The sequence below is a fragment of the Lissotriton helveticus genome, chromosome 5_1, assembly GCF_964261635.1.
Source record: "Lissotriton helveticus chromosome 5_1, aLisHel1.1, whole genome shotgun sequence".
Taxonomy (NCBI): Eukaryota; Metazoa; Chordata; class Amphibia; order Caudata; family Salamandridae; genus Lissotriton; species Lissotriton helveticus.
Window position 1 is genome coordinate 1,659,629,750 of NC_136065.1, and position 5,905 is coordinate 1,659,635,654.

Here is a 5,905-nt window from a genome sequence, read left to right on the forward strand (position 1 = left end):
GTTCTTTCCCTTGAAAAAAGTTGTTGAGTCAGTGTATTGGTCTTTTATTATGTCTCTGATGTATGATGGAACTCTGTGCCTTGCGAGACTCTGTATAATGTGACCATGACTGACAGAGTTGAAGGTTTTTGAGATATCTATGAACACTACTGCTAATGAGTGTTTTTTCGTGCCCCTTTTATGATATTTTGCAGAAAAGTCAGATTCTTGAGACAACCTCTCACTTTCACAAAGCCTTTTTATCTCGTATTCTATTCAACAAAAAAAAATGAGTCTTTTAGTTAGTATTTTTGTGAATAACTTCATGAATGCAGTACCAATGGTAATTGGACACCAATTACTGATTTGTTTAAGTTCACTAATCGGTACATTCTTGGGTATCAATATTGACTGGTTCTTTTTGATACTTTCTGGTACTCTTCTCATCGATAACCAAGATGATAAAATTCTGGGCAGCAGTCGTGGTTGACTGCTATGCACTTTATTCAAGTCATTCAGACCGATCTTATCAGGCCCCGCTGCTTTCTTTAAATCGGAGTCCTCAAAGGCATTAGTTATTTCGAGCAGTGTAATTTCTTTACATACATTTCTAATTTCCAATTCATCCGTTCAATCGGCATGAATTTAGGGTTTTTCTTGTTTTCTTTTTCAATTATGCTTTTGTAATATTGAAAAATGTTATCAGCACTAATTTGACAAGTGGCATCTTCTGCCCCATCAGTGATAATCCTGGCAATTTTCTTTTTTGTTTTTTTTAAACATTGCCTGGTATTCTCTATAGCTGCCCTTTGCTTTTGCATAATTTTTCTTGTGTGTCCGATTAAGCCTTCCACTTTTCTTGTCTTTTTTTTGTTATCTTGTTTTCCACTGAGGCATTCTGGTGCTCATCTTGAGCAGAGTTCATAGGCTCACTATTGAGTTCACTTTCTGGTTCACTTGCAGGTACAGGACTTATATCAGTGGTGTTTTCTGAAATATAAGTCACTATCTCATCCATCAGATCCATAGCAGCATCGTGTTGCTCTATGTTTTGGGTGTACTTCTCGATTTCTTTGATTCTATCTTCCAGCTCATCAAAGTTCTTGATTTTTTGCGCACATTTGCGATTGATAAAGTCTCTGCGTTTTTCTGTTGTTACTTCCACTGTAACCTCTGGTTCATCTCAAAAGTCATTTTAAGAAACATTTGATGCTTGCAGTGCATCTTTTGCCGATTTTTTGCTCTTATCTCTTCTATCTCTTCTTTTTTCGGCAATTTGTTTTCTGTTTTTATTGTCAAAATGTGGAACCATCAGCGCATTAATATTTCTCTTGTTTTCATACACTTTTTCTAATTCTGCTAATAGCAGTATTTCTTCCTCTGACCATAATTTTGACGGTTTGCTGCTTGATAGAGCTGCTAGTCTAGCCTTATTTTGCGCTCTTAAATGCGCATGGTGAGCATGTTGTGAAACACCAATCTTTGTTCCAAATCTGAGGTCACAGAAGCTGCACAAGAATGGCAGTTCTCCTTTTTGAGGTCTTTCTTTACATTTGGCATAATGGCATGCAATATTGTGGTATTCAGCTTCTTCGTCACATTTTGAGCAATACGTTTTGAGAAAGAAGCCTTTGTGCTTGTTGGAGACATGTTTTCTCAATTCTTTAAAGTTCCAAATATGTCTCCACACAAGTCACATTCATACTTTTTGTTTGGGTATTTCCAATAAGTGATTTTTTTACTTTGTAGTCACTTTTCTTTCTTATTCATCTTTGCTGACCTCGTACACATCAGGAAGATTTTCAAAGTTTGTTGTACCAATGTCATTCTTGGCTGAGGAGGCCACAAACTCGATGGATTCGCTTAGGTCTACTGTTGTGTCTTCCTCTGTAACGGAGGGTGAACTAGGACCTATATCGTGATCTGAATTGTTGTTGCTTGTTGCATTGTTTGAAGCGGGTGCTGGTTTGTCAAATTCGGTGAGAAGGTTAATGATTTCTGGAAAAGATAGGACCTCCTAACGCCATCTTAACAGGGTTTTTATTCTCCAGGAACTACCCCATCTGGAATTGAGTTTGTTTGCTTCGCCATTTCTCACTATCACACTCGCCGCCATGATAGAACCTTGTTTGGCCTGTCTCTATAGACTTCTCTATGCAGAGTCTAATACTACAGAGGCAGTTACCGGCGGGACCACTGGGAGGTAAAGGCCCCTACAACTGAGAATAGGTTAAGCGAGCCATAGTTACTCCCGCTGTTTACCCGTGCTTCATTGAATTTCTTCACTTTAACATTCAGAGCACTGGGCAGAAATCACATCACGTCAACACCCGCCTCGGGCCTTCGCGATGCTTTGTTTTAATTAAACCATCAGATTCCCCTGGTCCGCACCAGTTCTAAGTCAGCTGCTAGGCACCGGCCGAGGCAGAACGCTGGCCCCACACCCCCGGGGAGGGGGCACAGAGAGAGGCGACCACAGCAGCTGGAGCGATCCACCGGAAGGGCCCAGCTTGCATCCTGAGTCGCCGCTGTCCCGTAGGGAGGCGCCTCGTCCAGCCGCGGCCCGTGTCAAGCCTTACTTCGCGCCCCAGCCCGACCAACCCAGCCCTTAGAGCCAATCCTTATCCCGAAGATATGGATCTGACTTGCCGACTTCCCTTACCTACATTGTTCCAACATGCCAGAGGCTGTTCACCTTGGAGCCCTGCTGCGGATATGGGTACGGCCCGGCATGAGATTTACACCATCTCCCGTAGATTTTCAAGGACCAGCGAGAGCTCACCAGATGCCGCCAGAACCGGGATGCTTTCCAAGGCTCGGGCGCATCTCTCAAGGCGAACCCATTCGAGGGTGCCCTGCCCTTCAAGAAGAAAAGAGAACTCTCCCCAGGGCTCCCGCTGACTTCTCCGGGATCGTTTGCAATACCGCACTGGACACCGCGAGGGCCCCGTCTGAACTCGACTCCCTTTCGATCAGTTGAGGGCAACGGAGGCCATCGCCCGTCCCTTCCGAACGGCGATCGCCCAACTCTTAGGACCGACTGAACCATGTTCAACTGGTGTTCACATGGAACCCTTCTCTACTTCGGCATTCAAAGTTTGAATATTTGCTACTACCACAAAAACAACAGTTTGAATGAGGGTCTGAGGGAAAGTTTAATGACCAACAAATAGACACATGCCCCTAGGAACACTATAATAACAGAAAGTGTCTAAGGGTCAGAAAAGGAACTCAACTGTGTTAAACGTCCGAGACACAACTAATAAATGACCATTTGGTGATGCTGAAACAAGGTGTGTCAATATGTGCTAAAGGCATAACACAATATCTCTAGGGTGAGGAAAAAGTTCCCATCAGTTCCCGCTCTGTACTGCCCTTTATCATCATATGGGTTCTCCTTATACCCAGGAGAATATGCTGTCTGCCACCAGATGGTCCTGTGACTGAGGGGTAATTGATTTGCAGTGCAGAAGTGAAAAAGTGGAAAACTGAGGTATATAAAATTGGAGAGAAATGAGTAGAGAGGGGTTTTTAATAGTATCTCTCACTTCTTCAAAAACTTAAAAACAATGTGAAATACGAACAGATTTAACAAAATATCTGTTTGCTGGAAAGGTCGACATGTTTCAGCATTTTTGGCGACTATTTTAGCCACTGCTTTCTTCAGGACCAGTGTGTTTGCTACTGCAATATTCAATAGAAATATAAAATATATCACCTATTGATTCCAGAACACTGAAGAATCGTTGTGTCATGGACAGGATACACGGAGAACCAAAAAAGAAAGTGGACAAACATCACCAAATTGTCAGAGCACATAGTACATTTTGTTCAGATTGTCAATAGAAAATATGGGCGATAACCCATTACTCAAGAAAAAAATCCGCTTACCTACTAGGTAGGAGGATAATGCATCACCCCACCTGGCTGCAGCTCTATTGTCGGCGACTGCCGGGTATGGGCCTGACGCTCCAGCGTCATCCATTTTCAGGGTTAGTTGATTTTGCAGGGGAGTTGTTACACACTTCTTAGCGGATTCCGACTTCCATGGCCACCGTCCTACTGTCTATATCAACCAACACCTTTTCTGGGGTCTGATGAGCCAGGCTTCTGACCCATTTAAAGTTTGAGAATAATCATTCGCTTTACCAGATAAAACTGGGGGCCCCAAGCGCCAGCTATCCTGAGGAAAACTTCAAAGGGAATCAGATACTAGATGGTTTGATTAGTCTTTCACCCCTATACCCAGGTCGGACGACCGTTTTGCGCGTCAGGATCACTACGGACCTCCACCAGAGTTCCCTCTGACTTCGCCGTGCCCTGGCATAGTTCACCATCTTTCGGGTCCTATCACGCACGCTCATGCTCCACCTCCCGACAGAGCGGGCGAGACGGGCCGGTGGTGCGCCGGGATCCCACCTCAGCCGGTGCACACCGGCCATCACCTTCATTGCGCCACAGGGTTTCGCTCAGCCCTCCGACTCACACACGTGTGCACCACCTCAGAGGAACTGCACCGGTCACGCGGAGAGGATCAGGAACTACCAGGCCAACTACCTTCCCACCGTGTTGAATCCTCCGGGCGGACTGCACTGACCCCACCCATTTATCTCTCTACGGTTTCACGCCCTCTTGAAGTCTCTCTTCAAAGTTCTTTTCAACCTTCCTTACAGTACTTGTTGGTTATCGGTCTTGCGCTCGTATTTAGCCTTAGATGGAGTTTACCACCCACTTTGGGCTGCATTCCCAAGCAACCCGACTCCAAGAAGACCCGATCCTGGCGCGCTGGGGGGCGCTAACGCCCCAAAACTGTCCGCGGGGTGAGCCTCGATCAGAAGGACTTGGGCCCCCTGAGCGACGCCGGTGAGTCGTTGTTCTCTATGCCACATCTTCCGCATCCGCCGCCGGGCGAGGATTCAGCGCTGGGCTCTCCCCTCTTCACTCGCCGTTACTGGGGGAATCCTGGTTTGTTTCTTTTCCTTCACTTAGTAATATTCTTAAATTCAGCAGGTCGCCATGTCTGATCTGAGGTCGCAGTCGGAATCAAACACCGGAGCGTTTAGGGGGAGCCGGGGAAGGCCAGCACGCGCCCTCTTTCCCCAAATTGGATCTGGAGGGGTTCCGCCCTCCCCGGGAAGTCGTCCGCGGAGGTGGGCAACCGAGGCACGTGCGCGCAAGCAGCCGGTGGGACACCACAGACAGCCACGTGCGACACGCAGCCAGGCACCCTGGGGCCTGGGGTGGACTGGTCGCCAGACACCTTCTCGGGGTTAGGCGCGCCAGCGGTGTACCGTAGCGTGCGTGCAGCCTCGGATATCTAAGGGCATCAAGGACCTGTTATTGCTCGATCTTGTGTGGCTGAATGCCATTTGTCCCGCTAAGAAGGTGGACGCCGACGACTGGGGGTCACGTAACTAGTTAGCATGGAGGAGTCTTGTTCGCTATCGGAATCAACCAGACAAATCGCTCCACCAACTAAGAACGGCCATGCAGCACTACCCACAGAATCGAGAAAGAGCTATCAATCTGTCATTCCTTTCTGTGTCCGGGCCAGGTGAGGTTTCCCGTGTTGAGTCAAATTAAGCTGCAGGCTCCACTCCTGGTGATGCCCTTCCATCAATTCTTTTAAGTTTCAGCTTTGCAACCATACTCCCCCCAGGACCCTAAGACTTTGTTTTCCCCGAAGCTGCCCGGCGGGTCATGGGAATAACCCCGCCGGATCGATAGTTGGCATAGTTTATGGTCGGTACTACGACGGTATCTGATCGTCTTCGAACCTCCGACTTTCATTCTTGATTAATGAAAACATTCTAGTCAAATGCTTTCTCTTTGATTCGTCTTGCGCCGGTCTAAGGATTTCACCAGAGAGGAAAGACTACCCTCGTAGTGTTGGGGAAAAAAACAGTGGTGGCATAAAATAGGGAAT

General features: G+C 46.8%; 1 pseudogene; it reads right to left on the reverse strand.

Annotated features, from left to right (window-relative positions):
* LOC144756701 (28S ribosomal RNA) overlaps nucleotides 1-5,013 on the reverse strand; it is an 8,149-nt pseudogene extending 3,136 nt beyond the window's left edge.
* Nucleotides 5,014-5,905: the final 892 nt, after the last annotated feature.